This window comes from Pempheris klunzingeri, chromosome 10 (genome assembly GCF_042242105.1).
Source record: "Pempheris klunzingeri isolate RE-2024b chromosome 10, fPemKlu1.hap1, whole genome shotgun sequence".
NCBI lineage: Eukaryota > Metazoa > Chordata > Actinopteri > Acropomatiformes > Pempheridae > Pempheris > Pempheris klunzingeri.
In genome coordinates this window covers 3103065-3112438 of record NC_092021.1, presented here as the reverse complement: position 1 = coordinate 3112438, position 9374 = coordinate 3103065, and the positions used below count along the sequence as shown (strand labels likewise).

Sequence of the window (9374 nt, the reverse complement as noted above, 5' to 3'; positions counted from 1 at the left end):
TCTCTTGTTTTGAGTATTTCAACTGCTCAATGAGTGTCTTCCTACCTCTATGGCTAGTCATGATAGGGTAGGGTGAGGAAGTTGTGTATGAAAGAAAATTGACAGTAGTTGTACACTAAGTTGTCAGCTTATTGCATGCACCAAGCTAAAACTGATGGTGTAACACAACAGTCTCTTCCTCTCTTCATGAATGTTACACAGTTGAGTTTATATTCAAACTGCTTAGAGAGATGTTGTTATGGTGTTAACATCACTGCCTCTGGGCTTCCTCAAGCAGCCAATTTCACCAAACACCAACAGCCCGATCTCTGGAGTATTTTACATTTACATATCCTACTCATCATCCATCTATAGCGCTTATCCTTAAGGGTCGCGGGAGAGCTCCCAGTTGATATTGGGCGAGAGGTGGGGTAAAACCCTGGACTCCTCAACAGTCAATCACAGGGCCAATACATAGAGACAGACACCCACTCACGCTCACACTCACCAGGCAGCTGGTCAAGCTGGTTAATAAGGCTGGCTACAAATCTGGATTCACTGGGGATGGTGGTGGAGGGATGTACACAGTGCAAGCTGCAGGACATCATGGACAATGTCAGCCGTTGCATTCCTAAGAATGGGATAGATGGAAGACAGACAGAGAAAAGAGAATCATAATGCCTCAGTCATCATCTGTAATGAGAATTAGAATCAACTTTATTGGCCAAGTTTGAACAGGCAAACAAGGAATTTGACTCGGTGAAACTTGACTCTCTATGTACAGTGAGGAGAAAAATAGAAATCAACTACAACAATAGGAAAAGAACAGGACAATATAAACAGTATAGAACTCTTTAACAACAGTATGTACAATAGAGGTAGGTGTAGTGCAGAATTGCAGTGCAAAAATGTTGCAAATGTGCAGGAGTGTGGAACTATTGCACAGTGGATCCTGAGACTGAGGCTAGTGCGAGTTCATCAGGGTGACGGCCTGGAGGAAGAAACTGTCTCTGTGTCTGGTGGTTTGGGTGTACAGTGATCTGTAGCGCCTACCAGACGGGAGTGTGAGGGGTCTGCAGAGATGTTACCTGCCCTCCTCCTGACCCTGGACAGGTACAAGTCCTGGATGGAGGGCAGATCGGCCCCAATTATCCTCTCTGCAGATGTAGTGTTGGTTTTTTCCGAAAGAAAACAGGCAACTTCTCTCATTTAAGGTGTTTTAATATTTGTAAGAATAAAACATAAGCATGGCCATGGACTCAGTCTGTTCTCGGAAAACCACAGTCAGCAAGCTGTTAGTCTGTAGCCAACAGATAGCAGAGTGAGCCCCAGGCTCTGTGTGAGGCATCAATTTGTACATTCAGATATTGTGGATAGAATTGGGATTTGTTTTGACTAGGTGGGGGAGACCATGGTTTAGACTCAGCCCTCCCTTGTTGGTGCACAGGCTGGTCCCAGCCTCTTGGCATCACGACCTCCAACCCAGTAAAGCCCAACCTGTTAAAAATACCCTCCCTACTCTAGTCTCATGCATGATCATCTTTCAGAGCAACCTGTCCCTATTGTGTCGATCTTGTCTAACTTCTACGATAGTGGCATTCAGAGAGAGCATCTCTTGTCCTTGGAGCTCCCTTATATGGAGTTGTTAGTGTGGTGCATGTTAGCTGTGTGCCCTCTTGCCAGACTTCTCTCATGCTCTCATGTGTCTAACCCTTCAGAACCTGGGGTCAGTGCTTGTATCCTGTCTTTAACATTATGAAGCTGGCCAACTCTATAGCAATACATTTAAAGAATATGTGTCTGTCCCTGTAAATACAAAGCCGTGAATACGGAACAAAATAAGGCACTATGAATAATAACAACATGATCTCCACACATCATATAGCACTTGGAAATAGTAACTCTATATCAGGGGTCACCAACCTTTTTGAAACTGAGAGCTACTTCATGGGTACTGAGTCATACGAAGGGCTACCAGTTTATCACACTCCTCTGAAATAACAAATTTGCTCAGTTTGCCTTTAGTTATATATTATTATTAATGATACTCGTCTATGTGAAGACACTGATCACATTAGTGATTTCTCACTCATGCCTCCTTCTTCCTCTTTATCAGAAAATGTGTTGCTCTAAACTGCTGCTGCTTACCCAAAGCTGCCTTCGACTCTTCCCGGTGGGCAGTTAGCATGCTAGTTAGCATGCTAGCTTTGTGACCCGTAGTGAAGCGTCTCTCCACATTGTGCCGCTTTGTCGTCGCCCCACAAATGAGACACACGCAGTTTTCTTTCACAGCAGTAAAAAAGAACTCTTCCTCCCATTCACTGTGAAAATGCTGAGTTTTCTTTCTTTTTTCTGCCATGTTTTTTGGGTTAGAAACCGCATTCAGCTCCTTCATCTTCGCTGCGCTCGCTAGCTTACTCTCCACGAGCGCCAAAGTTTTGACATGAGCACAATACTTGACCTTTGAACTCGAAGAGGTCAGAGGTCACCTAAAACTATCTAAACTAATTCTTTTATTTTTAAGATATTGTAATTTTCAAATCTATATAAATACAAGTGTGATTAAAAAAAGAATAGCAACAGAAAAAAATAAAATTTTAAACGCAGCTCACTGGTGAGTTGTGCTATTTTTAGAACAGGCCTGCGGGGGCGACTCATGTGGTCCTTGGGGGCGACCTGGTGCCCGCGGTCACCGTGTTGGTGACCCCTGATCTATATTATACTATTATATAGTGGTGGGCAAGTGAAGCCCCATGAAGCACTGAGGCTTTCCTAACAATTGTGCCGAAAAAGATTCAACGCTTCAAGACTTCAGTGACGGTGACATCTGGTGGACAACTGAAGTCATAGCAACCTCTAAAGAGCACGACTGAAGCACTCGCACTGTTTCAATCCCATGACAGCAATAAAAGTTCAGAAAAGTCTGTGTGGTCATTCAAGTGTTTTGTTCATTCATACCAAATAATGATTATATCGTCATTACAATAAAATATGCAGATGCTCTCCCCCATACTCTAAAACACATTTCAGATGAACCCAAAGAATAAATGCAAATTATATTAAGGGTTAAATGTTGGTTAAGGGTTTATTAAAACTTTGAGCTTTATTTAAAAACTGTACTAAAAGTCCCTAACAGGATTAGAGATCCTTCCTACTTTGCAAATGATCATGGTGTTTGAATTCAGAAACATTGTTTTTTTTTTGTGTGAAGTGTTTTTAAGGAAAACCTTTAAAGATAATGGTTTGTCATTTGGGGACTTGTATGGTTCATTTGGAATGATTATTCACAGAAGCGGACAAGTTATTTGTCTTCACAGGTTTTTATTGAGAAATCTAATTTTTTCTACTGTCGCAGGCTTCAGTCAGCTCCTCTTCTGGCTGACCAGCTCCCCAGCTTTGGAAAATATCCTTTCACAGGGAACAGATGATGCTGGGATGCACAGAGACTTGCATGCAAGTTTCCACAGCGTAGGATATAAAGTCTTTCGTGCCACCCAGTACTTCAGGGGATCCTCTGCTCCTGTCAGAATTTGTTCTTTCAAATATCTATGACACAGACAGTAAGACAATGAATGACTGAATAAAACAACTGATGTTTCAACAGTAATCAACATGCATACCTCTGGATCTCCACTGCAGCGCTGGCAGATACACTGCTGGTGCGGTGCTGAGACTCTACATAGTTGTCCAGTAAAGCCCACAAGTTGTAATTTTCTTCACCAGCACTGGCAGATGTTGTTGCAGTCTCCAGTGAAACATCTTCTGCCGACCCATCAATACGACTGGCACACTCTCGTGTCAGCCTTTCTACAGCAGCCTGAGCATTGCTTTGATTAGTAAAGCCAGCCTGTTTAAACCGTGGATCCAAGATGGTGGCCACAGACAGGGAGTTCACCTTTTCCAAGCCACTGAATTTTTCATTCAAATTTGTTTTCAAGTGGTTGGCAAGCATGGCACCAATACAAGGAGCCATTTGGGCACATTCGGCAGAAATTACATGTCTCAGCATTTTGGCTATAGGAATTGCCTTTGACCCCGACACTCTCCTTTCCTCAGAAAGCTCAACAGTTGCCTGATAGAATGGCCTTAAAACTATCAGGCACTGGTTGATTGCTGCATAGTCATCAGCAGTGAAAGGCACCATGTCAGTGCTAAGTGATGCCAGGGCTGCCCCTAAAGGTTCTCTCTGCTCATAAAGCCTATGGAGCATGGCATAAGTGCTGTTCCATCTGGTTTCGACCTCTTGAACAAGCTTTTTTTGGGGCATGCCCATATTAGCTTGAATAGAGCTCAACTTTTCCTTTGCTTTTGAACTGGACTTGAAGTGTGCCACTATTGTGCGGGCCCTACTGCGCATGTTTTCCAGCTCAGAAGTCTGACAGAGTGATGTTTTGACAATGAGATTCAGTATGTGGGCAAAGCAATAAATATGTCTAACATTTAACTGCGTAACACTTGCCACAATATTGTGAGCTCCATCAGTAACCATCCCACAGACCTTTTCAGTGATTCCCCACTCTGTCATCAAATTTGCAATTGCATCTGAAATATTAGCTGCTGTGTGGGTCAAAGGAAAATACTGCACCCCTAAAAGCACAGTAGCCAGATCTAGGCTGTCTGACACATAATGGCAAGTGACACCAAGGTATGCATCCATGTTGACTGATGTCCACATGTCAGCAGTCAAACTAACAGCTGAAGTCTGTTTCATTTCTGCCAAGGCCTTCTCTTTGGTTACAGTGTACCTTGCTTCCACCATTGCCTTTACAGTTTTGCGGCTTGGAATGGAGTATGATGGGTCCAGGATTTTAATGACATTTTTGAACCCTTCATCCTCAACGACAGAAAAAGGCTGACCATCTTTAACTATCATGTCCACCAAGGCCTCATCCAGCTTCTGTTTTCTGGACACTGTGTGGGAGAAAGGTTGCTATATGAATATGATACACAACATCTACAATAAATAGACACACACACATACATATATACAGAATATATACAAATATATTTAGCTTGCTGTCAGGATTTCCAGTGTTGACAGGGTCACTGGTTTGCTGGGTATGATTGTCATCATGCCTGGCACGCAAGTGTCTCAGCATAGATGATGTGTTGTTGCTGTAAGACAACTCTTGTGTGCACAGCAAACACCGCACCTACAAGCAATTGTAATTTTTAGACCCATTTAAAAATTAAAAATACAATTCAATTATGGAAACATAAAATGTATGCCATAAACTGCATTATACCTTATTTGGTGGTATGAGATCAAAATCATCCCAAACTTTAGAACGTCGCTTATTGGTGGTACTCGCCATGAAACTTGCCAAAATACTCTCACTCTCACTCTCCAAATCTCCTCACAACCCCATTTTGAAGCATAATGATGCATCTTATATAGCTGGTATGGCACCAAACCACTCAAATCTGTCAAACCTGTCAAGCTGTCATTGGCTCAGAATGCATTGAAACCATGAGCCAATGACACACACTGAAAGACTATGAGCCAATGAAAAGCTTCGAAACATTCTGAAGCAACGAAGCGCGAAGCGAAACAGTGATGTGTTCAAAGCTTCGAACGTCATCGGTCACGTGACACTGGTGTTTTGATACAAGCTCCTACACAGCGTTTCGAATCACTCCGCTTCAGGAAGAGTGACACAAGCTCCAAAGCCTCTGTATCATTTGCCCATCACTAGTTTATTTCTATTTTTCTCCTCACTGTACATACAGTCAAGTTTCACAGAGTCAAATTCCTTGTTTGCCTGTTCAAACTTGGCCAATAAAGTTGATTCTGATTCTCATTACAGATGATGACTGAGGCATTATGATTCTCTTTTCTCTGTCAGTCTTCCATCTATCCCATTCTTAGGAATGCAATGGCTGACATTGTCCATGATGTCCTGCAGCTTGCACTGTGTGCGTCCCTCCACCACCATCCCCAGTGAATCCAGACTTGTATCCAGCTCTGAGCCAGCCTTATTAACCAGCTTCTCCAGCCGCCTGCTGTTCTCAGCTGGTGAGTGTGAGCGTGAGTGGTTGTCTGTGTCTATGTATTGACCCTGTGATTGACTGTTGAGGAGTCCAGGGTTTTACCCCACCTCTTGCCCAATGTCAACTGGGAGCTCTCCCGTGACCCTTAAGGATAAGCGCTATCCAGAGATTGGGCCCTTGGTGCCTGATGAGACTTTTCACAAAAGGTCCTTTGATGTGTCATCACTTTGACAAGTCATGTTCCGGAATGTTGGATAAGCCTTTGATGCAGGCAAGTCTCTGCTCAGAGTGTGCCCAGACAACTCAAGTGGGAAAGGAGCAAACATGAAGCAAACAGGTTTTGATCAAAGTCACTGATTCCCAAATACTTTGTATGTTTCAAACGGTAAGCTGATAATTTCAATCCATCCTTTTGTTTATCTGTTCATCTATTGGTCTGTCCACCCGTGTGTCCAATTGTACTGAATGAGGTATCTCAGGAACACATTCATTTTCATGATTCAAATTCTGCACAAACCTTTCCATTTGGACTGAACAATGGCAGCCGTTGTGGGAGTCATTATGTCTTTGGGTTGTCTGCCAATCCACATGTCCGTCCCTCCATCCAGCCATACATCCACCTATCCAGTCCTCATTACGGTCTGGTTTGGATCGGCCACCAAACAGGACAGGCACAGACTGCAAAGGACAATCAGGTCTGTGTGGGGAATATATTTGTGAAAATATAGTGTTACTATTCCAACAGTGAAGAATATAGTAGAATAGTATAATATAGTTACTATTTCCAAGTGCCTTATGATGTGTGGAGATCATGTTGTTATTATTCATAGTGCCTTATTTTGTACCGTATTCACGGCTTTGTATTAACAGGGACAGATACATATTGCTTAAATGTATTGCTATAGAGTTGGCCAGCTTCATAATGTTAAAGACAGGATACAAGCACTGACCCCAGGTTCTGAAGGGTTAGACACATGAGAGCATGACAGTGTCAGATCACCCTGTGGCGAGGGTGTATAGTGTTAATGGCCGAAAAACCCAATGAACTACAGGTGCACTACTGATGATGCGCTCCCCTCCCCGATTACAACTTGCCACGGCTGATCCACGGCAATTATAATTAGAGCAAGGTTTGTCCTCTTAGTTGTGTTTGAAATCGCTCCCACTGAGAACATCATATAAGAAGCTATGCAGAAAGTATTCAAGGGATTTTACCATCTAGTCCTTTAAGCTTTATTATTATTATTATATACTAACAGTATTACATATAGTGGGTTCATATGCGGTAGTCTATATCATAACTTCAGCCACGTGTCCTTATCTGTGTGCTGACCATATCCTTCATTGCTGTATTCAACATATCTTCTAATGGCTACTTTCAGCAGAATAACAAGCCATGTGACAAAGCTGCTTATGTATATTTAGGGCCCGAGCGCCAAGCGGTGCGAGGACCCTATTGAAATGTGAGGAAATGCATCCGAAATTAAAGCTGCAAGCAGCGTTGAAGGGCCCTCGCACCTTTGTGCATGTCGGGCAATGTCATGCACATCAAATGATGATTGGCACAAAAGTCTTACTTCCTGTTGTCACTAGGTGGCAAAATGACTGTGGTGGCTAACTGGCATGTAGATGTCTTCAGGCTGGGACTCTTATTAATCATGACAAGTTTGGAACAGATTGGATAATGTACACTTACATGAACACGGCGTCGCCACAGTGACAGCGTTTGACAAAACCTCAAAAGCTTCATAAGTGAGCATCATCCACGTCTTGGGAATGTTTGGACCAAATTTGAGGTGGCTGTAACTAACCTGCTGAGAGAGAGACGTCTGAGAATAAAACATGCACTTCCTCCCTCCACTATGCACATGTCTTCAGAGCCGGACAGTCGTCAAACAGTAGAAATGTGGTGAAGATAGGACCTTGCAGAGTGGAGTTACTGCACTTGTAATGCTCACGGCGAAGGAACATTTTCCATCAAAATTGGTTGCGCCGCCAAGGCAACAGCTTTTGATGAAAACTCACGGTTTTCACTACGGACCAACACGGTTCAAAGTCAGCAATTTAAAGCAGTCATTCCTGGCAGGGCTATTAAAGACTGAACACTAGTTAGCAAGCAAAGAGGTTGAAATGGGCAACTAAAAGTGGCTGGCATAGTCAAATAATGAAATAGCTCAAAGTAGTGGATAAACAGTCTGAAGTCATTTGCATGTGGATATAATCTAACTATGTCATTTCTTTTCAAACTGCCAGATTTCTTCACAGAGCCGTGGCACAGGGCAGACGGGCTCTGGCTCATGTGCTTGCTGCAAAAATGGTCAGATGTGGCTCCCTGGACATAAAAGAGCACAACGGGCAGGTCCACACACTTCACATTGTTTTTATTTATCCCAAATGAACAGTGCTAACACATATCATTGAATGACTCATTAAAAGTAAAGATATAATAAATGAAAAGAAAAAACAGTGAAAAAGAGACATCATGGACAATGTCAGCCATTGCATTCCTAAGAATGGGATAGATGGACGACAGACAGACAGACAATACAGAATCATAACGCCTCAGTCATCATCTGTAATGAGGACTGGATAGGTGGATGTATGGCTGGATGGAGGGACGGACATATGGATTGGCAGACAGATACCATTTTGATTTAATGACACACAGCACAACTGTGGTGTAAGGGCTTTTTGTGCTAAACATTAATTTGTTGGAGATGCTGGGGATTGAACCCAGGACCTTGTACATGCAAAGCACACACTCTACCACTGAGCTACATCCCCTCTCTTGTTTTGAGTATTTCAACTGCTCAATGAGTGTCTTCCTACCTCTATGGCTAGTCATGATAGGGTAGGGTGAGGAAGTTGTGTATGAAAGAAAATTGACAGTAGTTGTACACTAAGTTGTCAGCTTATTGCATGCACCAAGCTAAAACTGATGGTGTAACACAACAGTCTCTTCCTCTCTTCATGAATGTTACACAGTTGAGTTTATATTCAAACTGCTTAGAGAGATGTTGTTATGGTGTTAACATCACTGCCTCTGGGCTTCCTCAAGCAGCCAATTTCACCAAACACCAACAGCCCAATCTCTGGAGTATTTTACATTTACATATCCTACTCATCATCCATCTATAGTGCTTATCCTTAAGGGTCGCGGGAGAGCTCCCAGTTGACATTGGGCAAGAGGTGGGGTAAAACCCTGGACTTCTCAACAGTCAATCACAGGGCCAATACATAGAGACAGACAACCACTCACACTCGCTCACACTCACCAGGCGGCTGGTCAAGCTGGTTAATAAGGCTGGCTACAAATCTGGATTCACTGGGGATGGTGGTGGAGGGACGCACACAGTGCAAGCTGCAGGACATCATGGACAATGTCAGCCGTTGCATTCCTAAGA

General features: G+C 43.1%; 1 non-coding gene across 1 annotated transcript; it reads right to left on the bottom strand.

Annotated features, from left to right (window-relative positions):
• Nucleotides 1-8682: 8682 nt before the first annotated feature.
• Nucleotides 8683-8754, bottom strand: trnaa-ugc (transfer RNA alanine (anticodon UGC)). The gene has a single exon. It is a non-coding gene; the product is annotated as a tRNA-Ala (tRNA).
• Nucleotides 8755-9374: the final 620 nt, after the last annotated feature.